Source organism: Coregonus clupeaformis, unplaced genomic scaffold (assembly GCF_020615455.1).
Source record: "Coregonus clupeaformis isolate EN_2021a unplaced genomic scaffold, ASM2061545v1 scaf0004, whole genome shotgun sequence".
In the NCBI taxonomy this organism is placed as follows: Eukaryota; Metazoa; Chordata; class Actinopteri; order Salmoniformes; family Salmonidae; genus Coregonus; species Coregonus clupeaformis.
Genome location: NW_025533459.1, coordinates 2,375,001 through 2,390,573, shown reverse-complemented (window position 1 = coordinate 2,390,573; position 15,573 = coordinate 2,375,001). Strand labels below are relative to the sequence as shown.

The 15,573-nt window shown below is 44.7% G+C and overlaps 1 protein-coding gene across 2 annotated transcripts in view; it reads left to right on the top strand.

Moving 5' to 3' along the window:
• Nucleotides 1–1,061: 1,061 nt before the first annotated feature.
• Nucleotides 1,062–15,573, top strand: part of LOC121538429 (synaptopodin) — a 51,755-nt gene continuing 37,243 nt past the window's right edge. For both annotated transcript variants that reach the window (XM_041846429.2, XM_041846419.2), the window contains exon 1: nucleotides 1,062–1,142. The gene's annotated coding sequence lies outside the window, so the exon portion shown is untranslated. The remainder of the gene's footprint in view (nucleotides 1,143–15,573) is intronic.

The window sequence follows — 15,573 nt, the reverse complement described above, 5'->3', positions numbered from 1 at the left end:
AAAGTAGTGCACTATATGGGGACTAGGGTGCCATTTGAGACGCAGGCCATGAGTTATTGTGATGGTCTTCCTCCCCAGTCACATGCATGATAACCCCTATCTGTAAGGTCCTTCTGTCCCGTGGTTTATGTCTGTCTCCAGATCTAAATCTCTAGAGGAAATGCTCCTCTATCCGCGACGGTGATAACTGTTCTTGTTCTGTAACTCACAACAGTCAGGGAACCATGTAAACAACAGGCTCTTAAGGCTTGGTCTTTGGTACCACATTAGTGTTGGATTTCCTTGCGTATAGATTTTATGATTTGTTTGGCAGATTCTTGTCCCTGAGCTTTATGGAGGGAAAAAACGTTGTTAAAAAGAGAAAATGGGGGATGGAGAGAGAAGAGGGGGCTCCCTCCAAGGTTCCCCCATACATCCCTGTGTTGAATATGAAAATATATGATGGCATAATGTGTTCACTATGCAAGCTTGAAAGAAACCATATGAACAGGAGGCCAGACAAAGAGCCTACTGTGCTCCAAATACGACTGCCCTCCCCTCCCTTTCTCTCTTTCTCTCTTTCCTCTCTGTCTGATTCAATCGAGGGAACAGGAGGAGAGAGAGAGAGAGAGAGAAGAGAGAGAGAGAGAGAGAGAGAGAGAGAGAGAGTCCTGCTCAGGGAGAAAGAGAGAGAGAGAGAGAGAGAGAGAGAGAGAGAGAGGGAGAGAGCGAGACAGAGAGAGAGAGAGAGAGAGAGAGAGAGAGAGAGAGAGAGAGAGAGAGAGAGAGAGAGAGAGAGAGAGAGAGAGAGAGAGAGAGAGAGAGAGAGCGAGACAGAGAGAGAGAGAGAGGGAGAGGGAGAGAGAGAGAGAGAGAGAGAGAGAGAGAGAGAGAGAGAGAGAGAGCGAGACAGAGAGAGAGAGAGAGAGAGAGAGAGAGAGAGAGAGAGAGAGAGAGAGAGAGAGAGAGAGAGAGAGAGAGAGAGAGAGAGAGAGAGAGAGAGAGAGAGAGAGAGAGAGAGAGAGAGAGAGAGAGAGAGAGAGGGGGAGAGAGAGAGAGAGAGTCCGTCCCAGAGAGAGGAAGAAGGGGGAGCCCTGAGGAGCTGAAAAGGGGCAGTACAAACTAGCCGCCTGCCTCGCACACACGGACCCACCGGAGTACAGGTGAGCTGCAACTACCATACAACTACTGTACAGCTGCTATCTGTTATGCAGAAAAGATCTACAATCAGTTGCTTTGTTTAGCTGCATGCGGACTTGTACTTTTGAGTTTTACCTACAGTCAATTGCGTTGATCTGTAAGTTGTAAGACTATCTCTCTCTGAGGGGGGATGGCGAGAATGCATGGGACCAAAAGGTAAAAATGGGGGAAACATGAACTTTGAAACGTCAACCTATGAACTAACTGATGACAAACATCTGTCGGTGCTGTTTTGTTACTTTCCCTTTGTGGAGGCTGCAGGCTTGCAGCGGGGGGGCTGGTTAGCTGGTGGTTACATTAGCACTGTGGTCAGCTAGTGCTGTCACTGATAGCCTAGCCTATTGTCTTGACTGTGACTGTGTGGAGCCTTGATGTGGCCAGCCCTGATTAGGGACTCAGAGCAGCAGTGTAGTGTAACGTTAGACGGTGTATCAGATGGAGGGTTAGCTAGCTGGAGGCTGATTGTCAGACCTTCCTGTGATACAGCAGGTGACGACCAGTATTAATGGTTAAAGAGAGCAATAACAGTCAGTTGTTTTGCCCATATGTTACTATATGAATTAGTTATTAGAGATGCAACTTATTCATGTTGATGCATGAATTTGACACGTGAGTCGGTGTAACGCAACTCATTTATTCAGGAAACTGCATTGATGTAGTATACTTTTACATCACTTTTAATAACAAGCTAATAAAGTGTTTTTGTTTGAAGAAAACTGGCACAATGGCCCCCCCCAAAAAAATGTGCACACTTTTCTCATAATGACTTTGTGTTGTTGTTTCAGAGTACTGCCCATCCACACACAGTTTACTGTCAAAATGAAGCTGCATATTTCAGCGCCTCCCTTCTCTGAAGCTTTTAACTGTTAAGTGTTTTATTGAAGCTTCTAAGAGTTTTGGAGGGAAGAAAGTCTTGGCATGCCGTGTTGGTTTACACCCCTATTGTGGGTATTCTATTTATTTTGTACACTTAAAGTTCTCCACCTGCGGCTCCCAGGGTGGGCCGTGCTCCCAGTCGTGCTCCCAGTGTGGGCCGTGCTCCCAGGGTGGTCTGTGCTCCCAGTCGTGCTCCCAGGGTGGGCCGTGTAAGCAGTGTGGGAGAGCCCCAGGGGGCGGCCCAGCAGAGAGAGAGAGAGAGAGAGAGAGAGAGAGAGAGAGAGAGAGAGAGAGAGAGAGAGAGAGAGAGAGAGAGAGAGAGAGAGAGAGAAGGAGAGAGAAAGAGAGGGAGAGGGAGAGAGAGGGAGAGGGGGGAAGAGAGAGAGAGAGAGGGAGAGAGAGAGAAATAACAATTTCTGAGGTTCATTGAAGTCTGTGACTGACATTGTTTTGATCACCTCCAACAAAGGCCAAGGCATGCCGCGGCCGGGGCTATCACTGCCTCCCTCCTCCCCCCTCCCCTCCCCCTCATCTTCATCCCCCCCTCCCCTCCTCCTCCCCCTCCTCTCCCTCCTCCTCAGCCTCCTCCTCCTCCTCTTCAGAAGATGAATTATGAACCAAGAATGCCAATTTTGGAGCAAAACCCACAATTATTTGGGAGGTCATTGAATGGCCCTTTGTCTGAACAGGAGAGAGTAGAGCCCACTAAACCCCTGTCTGTGCTGTGTGTGTGTGTGTCTGTGTGTGTGTGTACGTGTGTGTGTACGTGTGTGTGTGTGTATGCGTGCACGTGTGTGTGTGTGTGTGTGTGTGTGTGTGTGTGTGTGTGTGTGTGTGTGTGTGTGTGTGTGTGTGTGTGTGTGTGTGTGTGTGTGTGTGTGTGTGTGTGTGTGTGTGTGTGTGTGTGTGCGTGTGTACGTGTGTGTGTGTGTGTGTGTGTGTGTGTGTGTGTGTGTGTGTGTGTGTGTGTGTGTGTGTGTGTGTGTGTGTGTGTGTGTGTGTGTGTGTGTGTGTGTGTGTGTGTGTGTGTGTGTGTGTGTGTGTGTGTGTGTGTGTGTGTGTGTGTGTGTGTGTGTGTGTGTGTTCGTAATGGATATGTGGGTTTGGCCAAGAGATTAACAACACATCAGCAGTTCTACAGCCCCCATGGGATCGTCATGGCAACCTGTCAGTCAAGGTCCGTACCAGCCGTGAATATTATGGGATAGGTAACAGATACACTTGAAATCCTCTCAGGAATGCTCTCTGTCACTCACCTGACAGTCATACTCACGTCTCACATTCTTCTGTTAATACATAGAGTGGGTACTACATAGAGTGGGTACTACATAGAGTGGGTACTACATAGAGTGGGTACTACATAGAGTGGGTACTACATAGAGTGGGTACTACATAGAGTGGGTACTCACATAGAGTCAGTACTACATAGAGTGGGTACTACATAGAGTGGGTACTACATAGAGTGGGTACTACATAGAGTGGGTACTACATAGAGTCAGTACTACATAGAGTGGGTACTACATAGAGTCAGTACTACATAGAGTGGGTACTACATAGAGTGGGTACTACATAGAGTGGGTACTACATAGAGTCAGTACTACATAGAGTGGGTACTACATAGAGTGGGTACTACATAGAGTGGGTACTACATAGAGTGGGTACTACATAGAGTGGGTACTACATAGAGTGGGTACTACATAGAGTGGGTACTACATAGAGTGGGTACTACATAGAGTGGGTACTACATAGAGTGGGTACTACATAGAGTCGGTACTACATAGAGTGGGTACTACATAGAGTGGGTACTACATAGAGTGGGTACTACATAGAGTCGGTACTACATAGAGTGGGTACTACATAGAGTGGGTACTACATATAGTGGGTACTACATAGGTGGGTACTACATAGAGTGGGTACTACATAGAGTGGGTACTACATAGAGTGGGTACTACATAGAGTGGGTACTACATAGAGTGGGTACTACATAGAAGTGGGTACTACATAGAGTGGGTACTACATAGAGTGGGTACTACATAGAGTGGGTACTACATAGAGTGGGTACTACATAGAGTCGGTACTACATAGAGTGGATACTGCATAGAGTGGGTACTACATAGAGTGGGTACTACATAGAGTGGGTACTACATAGAGTGGGTACTACATAGAGTGGGTACTACATAGAGTGGGTACTACATAGAGTGGGTACTACATAGAGTCAGTACTACATAGAGTCAGTACTACATAGAGTGGGTACTACATAGAGTCAGGTACTACATAGAGTGGGTACTACATAGAGTCGGTACTACATAGAGTGGGTACTACATAGAGTGGGTACTACATAGAGTGGGTACTACATAGAGTGGGTACTACATAGAGTCGGTACTACATAGAGTCAGTACTACATAGAGTGGGTACTACATAGAGTCAGGTACTGCATAGAGTGGTACTACATAGAGTGGGTACTACATAGAGTGGGTACTACATAGAGTGGGTACTACATAGAGTGGGTACTACATAGAGTGGGTACTACATAGAGTGGGTACTACATAGAGTGGGTACTACATAGAGTGGGTACTACATAGAGTGGGTACTACATAGAGTCAGTACTACATATAGTGGGTACTACATAGAGTCAGTACTACATAGAGTGGGTACTACATAGAGTGGGTACTACATATAGTGGGTACTACATAGAGTGGGTACTACATAGAGTGGGTACTACATAGAGTGGGTACTACATAGAGTCGGTACTACATAGAGTCGGTACTACATAGAGTGGGTACTACATAGAGTCAGTACTACATAGAGTGGGTACTACATAGAGTGGGTACTACATAGAGTGGGTACTACATAGAGTCGGTACTACATAGAGTGGGTACTACATAGAGTGGGTACTACATAGAGTGGGTACTACATAGAGTGGGTACTTCATAGAGTGGGTACTACATAGAGTGGGTACTACATAGAGTCGGTACTACATAGAGTGGGTACTACATAGAGTGGGTACTACATAGAGTGGGTACTACATAGAGTGGGTACTACATAGAGTGGGTACTACATAGAGTGGGTACTACATAGAGTGGGTACTACATAGAGTGGGTACTACATAGAGTGGGTACTACATAGAGTCAGTACTACATAGAGTGGGTACTACATAGAGTCAGTACTACATATAGTGGGTACTACATAGAGTGGGTACTACATAGAGTGGGTACTACATAGAGTGGGTACTACATAGAGTCAGTACTACATAGAGTCAGTACTACATAGAGTGGGTACTACATAGAGTCAGTACTGCATATAGTGGGTACTACATAGAGTGGGTACTACATAGAGTGGGTACTACATAGAGTCGGTACTACATAGAGTGGGTACTACATAGAGTGGGTACTACATAGAGTGGGTACTACATAGAGTGGGTACTACATAGAGTGGGTACTACATAGAGTGGGTACTACATAGAGTGGGTACTACATAGAGTGGGTACTACATAGAGTGGGTACTACATAGAGTGGATACTGCATAGAGTGGGTACTGCATAGAGTGGGTACTACATAGAGTGGGTACTACATAGAGTGGGTACTACATAGAGTGGGTACTACATAGAGTGGGTACTACATAGAGTGGGTACTACATAGAGTGGGGGCTACATAGAGTCGGTACTACATAGAGTCGGTACTACATAGAGTGGGTACTACATAGAGTGGGTACTACATAGAGTGGGTACTACATAGAGTCGGTACTACATAGAGTGGGTACTACATAGAGTGGGTACTACATAGAGTGGGTACTACATAGAGTCGGTACTACATAGAGTGGGTACTACATAGAGTGGGTACTACATAGAGTGGGTACTACATAGAGTGGGTACTACATAGAGTGGGTACTTCATAGAGTGGGTACTACATAGAGTGGGTACTACATAGAGTCGGTACTACATAGAGTGGGTACTACATAGAGTGGGTACTACATAGAGTGGGTACTACATAGAGTCGGTACTGCAGGGAGGGGTTTATAGACATATGTACTGAACACAGTAGTGTATGGCAGTATACATTTAATCGGTATATCATATATTATTAGGTGGAGTTGAGATATGGGATATATGAGTGATAACACTCTCATACAAAAGCTGACCTGACATGCAACATCTCCCATTACAGTGATTGCCGTATGGAACCAGTAAACATCATATCAATCAGAAGGTGGAGTTGACACATGGGACATTACTATTTTTTTTTTTTTTTGGTATTTTTTATTTTTTTTAATTTTTTTTCCACCTTTATTTAACCAGGTAAGCCAGTTGAGAACAGGTTCTCATTTACAACTGCGACCTGGCCAAGATAAAGCATAGTAGTGCAATAACAAAAAAACAACAACAACACAGAGTTACATATGGGGTAAAAAAACAAAGTCAGAAATACAACAGAAAATATATATACAGTGTGTGCAAATGTAGCAAGTTATGGAGGTAAGGCAGTAAATAGGCTATAGTGCAGAATAATTACAATAGTATTAACACTGGAATGCTAGATGTGCAAGAGATTATGTGCAAATAGAGATACTGGGGTGCAAAAGAGCAAAATAAATAACAATATAGGGATGAGGTAGTTGGGTGGGCTAATTTCAGATGGGCTGTGTACAGGTGCAGTGATCGGTAAGGTGCTCTGACAACTGATGCTTAAAGTTATTGAGGGAGATAAGAGTCTCCAGCTTCAGAGATTTTTGCAATTCGTTCCAGTCATTGGCAGCAGAGAACTGGAAGGAATGGCGGCCAAAGGAGGTGTTGGCTTTGGGAATGACCAGTGAGATATACCTGCTGGAGCGCAGACTACGGGTGGGTGCTGCTATGGTGACCAATGAGCTAAGATAAGGCGGGATTTGCCTAGCAGTGATTTATAGATGGCCTGGAGCCAGTGGGTTTGACGACGAACATGTAGTGAGGACCAGCCAACAAGAGCGTACAGGTCACAGTGGTGGGTAGTGTATGGGGCTTTGGAGACAAAACGGATGGCACTGTGATAGACTACATCCAATTTGCTGAGTAGAGTGTTGGAGGCTATTTTGTAAATGACATCGCCCGAAGTCAAGGATCGGTAGGATAGTCAGTTTTACGAGGGCATGTTTGGCAGCATGAGTGAAGGAGGCTTTGTTGCGAAATAGGGAAGCCGATTCTAGATTTAACTTTGGATTGGAGATTCTTTATGTGAGTCTGGAAGTTGAGTTTACAGTCTAACCAGACACCTAGGTATTTGTAGTTGTCCACATACTCTAGGTCAGACCCGTCGAGAGTGGTGATTCTAGTCGGGTGGGCGGGTGCCAGCAGCGTTCGATTGAAAAGCATGCATTTAGTTTTACTAGTGTTTAAGAGCAGTTGGAGGCTACTGAAGGATTGTTGTATGGCATTGAAGCTCGTTTGGAGGTTTGTTAACACAGTGTCCAATGAAGGGCTGGGAATTGCCAGGGACCTCATACGATATGATATTATCACGATACGTGGGTGCCGTTCCGACATGTATTGTGATTCTCACAACTCTATATGCATTGCGATTCGATACTGTGGTTTTATTGTGATTCCACGGTCCAAACACATTGCAGAGGGACAGAGAGCCGTGACAAGTTCTGATGTCATGGAGACCAAAGGGATGACTAGCTAAAGAGAAGCTATGAAGGAAACTTACCGGAGTGGTGAAGTTATGGCCACCTAGCGCAATAATTATATTGCAATATTGTCAAAATGATATGAAATATCGTCAAAAATAGCATCCCGATATGTAAATGTAAACATTTTTTTCCCCCATCACTAGACATTACACTCTCACCTGACGAGCAAATTATTCCCTAACACATACAGTTGAAGTCGGAAGTTTACATACACCTTAGCCAAATACATTTAAACTCAGTTTTTCACAATTCCTGACATGTAAATCCTAGTACAAATTCCCTGTCTTAGGTCAGTTGGGATCACCACTTTTATTTTAAGAATGTGAAATGTCAGAATAATAGTAGAGATAATGATTTATTTCAGATTTTATTTCTTTCATCACATTTCCAGTAGGTCAGAAATTTACATACACTCAATTAGTATTCGGTAGCATTGCCTTTAAATTGTTTAACTTGGGTCAAACGCGTCGGGTAGCCTTCCACAAGCTTCCCACAATAAGTTGGGTGAATTTTGGCCCATTCCTCCTGACAGAGCTGGTGTAACTGAGTCAGGTTTGTAGGCCTCCTTGCTCGCACATGCTTTTTCAGTTCTGCACACACATTTTCTATTTGATTGAGGTCAGGGCTTTGTGATGGCCACTCCAATACCTTGACTTTGTTGTCCTTAAGCCATTTTGCCACAACTATGGAAGTATGCTTGGGGTCATTGTCCATTTGGAAGACCCATTTGCGACCAAGCTTTAACTTCCTGACTGATGTCTTGAGATGTTGCTTCAATATATCCACATAATTTTCCTTCCTCATGATGCCACATTGTACTGAACACACACTGTAAGGGGAAGCTGATTGACAGGTGAACTGTATGACAGTACTGTAAGGGGAAGCTGATTGACAGGTGAACTGTATGACAGTACTGTAAGGGGAAGCTGATTGACAGGTGAACTGTATGACAGTACTGTAAGGGGAAGCTGATAGACAGGTGAACTGTATGACAGTACTGTAAGGGGAAGCTGATTGACAGGTGAACTGTATGACAGTACTGTAAGGGGAAGCTGATTGACAGGTGAACTGTATGACAGTACTGTAAGGGGAAGCTGATTGACAGGTGAACTGTATGACAGTACTGTAAGGGGAAGCTGATTGACAGGTGAACTGTATGACAGTACTGTAAGGGGAAGCTGATTGACAGGTGAACTGTATATTCATCATAGGGTGGAGGCATAAAGGACATCTGTGATTACTCTCCCACACAGCCTGAGAGGAAAGACACTGTAAATGATATCCTTAGATTGAACCGTTCCCTTACATGTTCACTGTTGATGTCCTCACTTTTCTATAAAAACAGGAACTGTGTAAGGTACTTTATCTGTTCCTGATGAAAACACTGACAACATGAAACAAGCTGAGAGATTAAATATGTGTGTGTGGGTGCAGCATCTGTGTTTACGGTGTAACACCTTTGAAGTAGAGCTTCCATTGAAGCTCCATGTAATTGGAAGGTAGAGGGGATAGAGCACACAGGGTGCTATCAGACCCCAGGTATGACAAGGGGGAGATGGGGTCAGGGGCGATGGGGTCAGGGGGTGATGGGGTCAGGGGCGATGGGGTCAGGGGGCGATGGGGTCAGGGGGCGATAGGGTCAGGGAGCGATAGGGTCAGGGGGCGATGGGGTCAGGGGGCGATGGGGTCAGGGGGCGATGGGGTCAGGGGGCGATGGGGTCAGGGTGTGATGGGGTCAGGGGGCGATGGGGTCAGGGGGCGATAGGGTCAGGGGCGATGGGGTCAGGGAGCGATGGGGTCAGGGTGTGATGGGGTCAGGGGGCGATGGGGTCAGGGGCGATGGGGTCAGGGGGTGATGGGGTCAGGGGGTGATGGGGTCAGGGGGAGATGGGGTCAGGGTGTGGTGGGGTCAGGGGCGATGGGGTCAGGGGGTGATGGGGTCAGGGGTGATGGGGTCAGGGGCGATGGGGTCAGGGGGCGATGGGGTCAGGGGCGATGGGGTCAGGGTGTGATGGGGTCAGGGGGTGATGGGGTCAGGGGGCGATGGGGTCAGTGAGAGTTGGGTAGCGGGATGTTCCTAAGCTTCAAATCCACAATTACACCATAACTCAACACACATCCAAAACCTGCAGTGCCAGACTTTCTCTCAAGCTTTCCCAGTGATTTCACTGTATGGTTCAAATCAAGTCAAATCAAGTGTTATTTGCCACATGCGCCGAATACAACAGGTGTAGAGACCTTACCGTGAAATGCTGACTTACAAGCCCTTAACAAACAATGCAGTTAAGAAAAAATAAGAGTTAAGAAAATATTGCCTAAATAAACTAAAGTAAAAAAAAAAAAAAGTAACAATAAAATAACAATAACGAGGCTATATTCAGGGGGTACCGGTACCGAGTCAATGTAGGTAGGGGTAAAGTGACTATGCATAGATAATAAACAACGAGTAGCAGCAAGGTAAAAAAAAGGGGGGGTCAATGCAAATAGTCCGGGTAGCCATTTGTTAGTGGTAATTCTGACTACGGACTGGGCGGCAGGTAGCTTAGTGGTTAAGAGCGTTGTGCCAGTAACCGAAAGGTTGCTGGTTCTAATCCCCGAGCCGACTAGGTGAAAAATCTGTCGATGTGCCCTTGAGCAAGGCACTTAATGTTTCGGCCGAGGCTGCCTTGCTTTGGCGGTCGTCGTCTCCGGAGTACTAGCTGCCACCGTTGTATGTTTCGATGTTCGTTTGGTTTTGTCTTGATGTTGTACACCTGTTATCGTTTAGCGTTCATTATTGTCCTATAAGTTCTCGTTGTGTTTTTCAGGTGTTGTGTGTGATTGCGCTACTGTTGGTTGTCTGTGCTTCGTTGTTTCCTCCTCTGTTTGGAGAGGGTTCTCACACATGTTAGTGCGCATTTTGTTTTACGCCTGTGTGCGTATTTTCTCGCCTCCGGGCTTTTTGGCTCGTGTTCTAAGTGATTGTTCACTAAAGTCTTTTGGACTAAGTTTCTGCGTCCTGCGCCTGATTCCTGCACCACACCCACCTACAGCACCCACTGACACTTAACCCTAATTGCTCCTGTAAGTTGCTCTTGATAAGAGCGTCTGCTAAATGACTCAAATGTAAATAAATAAAGACAGACAGAGGTTAGTGTAGTCCAGGATTTGAGAGATAGTATGTGACGTTTTTCTGAATGATAAAGTTGTCTGATGTTGCTTAAATTGTGAAGTGGTCGTACAGTTTCGGATTTGAGGGATGCATTAAGACAATTGAACATCCTGCTGATGTTCACCTGCCAGATTTAGTAACTAACTCAGTGCTTTCCCAGTGATGTCATGTCAGTCTGAAAGACTCTAACTCCAACACATGTTCACGGTCTTGTGGTGAACAAATATTTACAGATTTAGATTTTAATCAGAACCGAAATTCTAGGCATTCTTCCAACAGATGTCCTCAACAGAAGATGGTCGCCACTTTGTAGATCCAAGATTGTAAACATCAACTTGATGTTGAAACATACTCAACTGTAGTCAACATCCGAATCTCAAACTTCAAATCTGTCAGAATGATTGTGTACAGTATACGGTATAATACAAACCCAATCATGTATAAAATAAAACATTGCAAATCTAAACAATGATAATTAGATTGATGTCAGCATACAAAAGTATGTGGATACCCATTCAAATTAGTGGATTCGGCTATTTCAGCCATACCCGTTGCTGACAGGTGTATAAAATCGAGCACACAGCCATGCAATCTCCATAGACAAACATTGGTAGTAGAAAGGCCTTACTGAAGAGCTCAGTGACTTTCAACATGGCACTGTCATAGGATGCCACCTTTCCAACAAGTCAGTTCGTCAAATTTCTGCCCTGCTAGAGCTGCCCCGGGTCAACTGTAAGTGCTGTTATTGTGAAGTGGAAACGTCTAGGAGCAACAACGGCTCAGCCACGAAGTGGTAGGCCACACAAGCTCACAGAACGGGACAACCAAGTGCTGAAGCGCGTAAAAATTGTCTGTTCCAAACTGCATCTGGAAGCAACTTCAGCACAAGAACTGTACGTCGGGAGCTTCATGAAATGGGTTTCCATGGCCGAGCAGCCACACACAAGCCTAAGATCACCATGCGCAATGCCAAGCGTCGGCTGGAGTGGTCCAAAGCTCGCAACCATTGGACTCTGGAGCAGTGGAAACGCGTTCTCTCGAGTGATGAATCACGCCTCACCGTCTGACAGTCCAACAAACAAATATGGGTTTGGCGGATGCCAGGAGAATGCTACTATGCCCCAATGCGTAGTGCCAACTGTAATGTTTGGTGGAGGAGGAATAATGGTCTTGGGCTGTTATTCATGGTTCGGGCACCTTAGTTCCAGTGAAGGGAAATCTTAACACTACAGCAATGACATTCTAGACGATTCTGTGCTTCCAACTTTGTGGCAACAGTTTCAGGAAGGCCCTTTCCTGTTTCTGCATGACAATGCCCCCGTTTTAGAAAGCGAGATCCATACAGAAATGGCTTGTCGAGATCAGTGTGGAAGAACTTGACTGGCCTGCACAGAGCCCTGACCTCAACCATTTTTACATTACATTTTAGTCGTTTAGCAGACGCTCTTATCCAGAGCGACTTACAGTTAGTGAGTGCATACAGTTTCATACTGCCCCCCCATGGGAATCGAACCCACAACCCTGGTGTTGCAAACGCCATGCTCTACCAACTGAGCTACACGGGACAACCCCATCGAACACCTTTGGGATGAATTGGAACGCCGACTGCGAGCCAGGCCTAAATCATGTCAGAACTTTTTCCACTGTTAATGTGACCTATAATGTGAACAATTCAATTGAAAAACAAACTGAAATCTTCGAGGGGGAAAAATGACAAATAAAAACCTTACAATAACCTGGTTGCATAAGTGTGCACACCCTCTTATAACTGGGGGAGTGGCTGTGTTCAGAATGAACCAATCACATTCAAACTCGTGTTAAATAGAAGTCATTACACACCGGCCATCCTTTAAAGTGACTCTGATTCACCACAAATAAAGTTCAGCTGTTCTAGTAGGATTTTCCTGACATTTTCTTAGTTGCATCTCAGAGCAAAAAATCCATGGTCCGCAGAGAAGCTTCCAAGGCGTCGGAGGGATCTCATTGTTGAAATATATCAGTCAGGAGAAGGGTACAAAATAATTTCCAAAGCATTACATATACCATGGAACACAGTGAAGACAGTCATCATCAAGTGGAGAAAACATGGCACAACAGAGACATTACCAAGAACTGGACATCCCTCCAAAATGTATGAAAAGACGAGAAGAAAACGGGTCAGGGAGGCTTCCAAGAGGCCGACAGCAACATTAAAAGGAACTGCAGGAATTTCTGGCTGTGTGCTACATGTGACAACAATCTCCCGTATTCTTCATATGAATGGGCTGTGGGGGTAGGGTGGCAAGACGGAAGCCTTTTCTTACAAAGAAAAACATCCAAGCCCGGCTGGAGTTTGCAAAAACAAACATCAAGTCGCCCAAAAGTACGTGGGAAAATGTGTTATGGTCTGATGAAACCAAGGTTGAACTTTTTGGACATCATTCCAAAAGGTATGTTTGGCACAAAACAACACTGCACATCACCCAAAGAACACCATACCCACAGTGAAGCATGGTAGTGGCAGCATCATTCTTTGGGGCTGTTTTTCTTCAGCTGGAAACCGGGGCCTTAGTCAGGGTGGAGGGAATTATGAACAGTTCCAAATACCAGGCAATGTTGGCACAAAACCTTCAGGCGTCCGTTAGAAAGCTGACGATGAAGAGGAAGTTCACCTTTCAGCATGACAACGACCCAAAGCACACATCCAAATCCACAAAAGCATGGCTTCACCAGAAGAAGATTAACGTTTTGGAATGGCCCAGCCAGAGCCCAGACCTGAATCCTAATTGAACATCTCTGGGGTGATCTGAAGAGGGCTGTGCACAGGAGATGTCCTCGCAATCTGACAGATTTGGAGCGTTTTTGCAAAGAAGAGTGGGCAAATATTGCCACGTCAAGATGTGCCACGCTAATAGACTCCTACCCCAAAAGACTGAGTGCTGTAATAAAATCAAAAGGTGCTTCAACAAAGTATTAGTTTAAGGGTGTGAACACTTATGCCACCAGGCTATTGCAAGTTTTTAATTTTTAATTTTTCCCCCTTCAAAGATTTCAGTTTGTTTTTCAATTGAATTGTTCACGTTATAGGTCACATTAAAGGTGGAAAAAGTTCTGACATGATTTATCTTTGTCTCATTCTTTGACATCACAAAAACATGGCATTTTAACAGGGGAGATTTTTTATATCCACTGTACGTTGATCAATGACAAGAATTGTAATTTTGAATTCCGTAAAGTGAGTGTGGAAGAGGTTACATTTTTGTTGTTGTCTAGCAACAACGACAAGCCACCGGGGTCTGACAACTTGGATGGCAAATTACTGAGGAAAATAGCGGACGATATTTCCACTCGTATTTGCCATATCTTCAATCTAAGCCTACTAGAAAGTGTCTTTACCCCCTTTACTGGCTCAAATAGCCGACCAATCAGCCTGTTACCAACCCTTAGTAAAGTTTTTGAAAAAATTGTGTTTGACCAGATACAATGCTATTTCACAGTAAACAAATTGACAACAGACTTTCTGTTATGGGGTATGCATGGTTGTCTGAGCTGTGTGCTAGTCGTTTAAACAGACAGCTCGGTGCGTTCAACATGTCTATACCTCTCACAAATACAAGTAGTGATAAAGTCAATCTTTCCTCCACTTTGACCCAGGATAGATTGACATGCATATTATTAATGTTAGCTCTCTGTGTACATCCAAGAGCCAGCTGTGCTGCCCTGTTCTGAGACAATTGCAATTTTCCTAAGTCCCTCTTTGTGGCACCTGACCACACGACTGAACAGTAGTCCAGGTGCCACAAAACTAAAGCCTGTAGGACCTGCCTTGTTGATAGTGCTGTTAAGAAGGTAGAGCAGCACTTTATTATGGACAGACTTCTCCCCATCTTAGCTACTGTTGTATCAATATGTTTTGACCATGACAGTTTACAATTCAGGGTTACTCCAAGCAGTTTAGCCTCCTCAATTTGCTAAATTTCCACATTATTCATTGCAAGATTTAGCTGAGGTTTAGGGTTTAGTGAATGATTTGTCCCAAATACAATGCTTTTAGTTTTAGAAATATTTAGGACTAACTTATTCCTTGCCACCCATTCTGAAACTAACTGCAGCTCTTTGTTAAGTGTTGCTGACATGTATAGTGTTGAGTCATCCGCACACATAGACACACTGGCTTTACTCAAAGCCAGTGGCATGTTGTTAGTAAAGATTGAAAAAAGTAAGTGGCCTAGACAGCTGCCCGGGGGAATTCCTGATTCTACCTGGATTTTTTTGGAGAGGCTTCCATTAAAGAACACCCTCTGTGTTCTGTTAGACAAGTAACTCTTTATCCACATCATAGCAGGGGGAGTAAAGCCATAACACATACATTTTTCCAGCAACAGACTATGATCGATAATGTCAAAAGCCACACTGAAGTCTAACAAAACAGCCTCCACAATCTTTTTATCATCAATTTCTCTCAGCCAATCATCAGTCATTTGTGTAAGTGCTGTGATTGTTGAATGTCCTTCCCTATAAGCGTGCTGAAAGTCTGTTGTCAATTTGTTTACTGTGAAATAGCATCGTATCTGGTCAAACACCATTTTCCCCAAAACTTTACTAAGGGTTGGTAACAGGCTGATTGGTCGGCTATTTGAGCCAGTAAAAGGGGTAAAGACACTTTCTAGTAGGCTTAAATTGAAGATATGGCAAATAGGAGTGGCAATATCGTCTGCTATTAT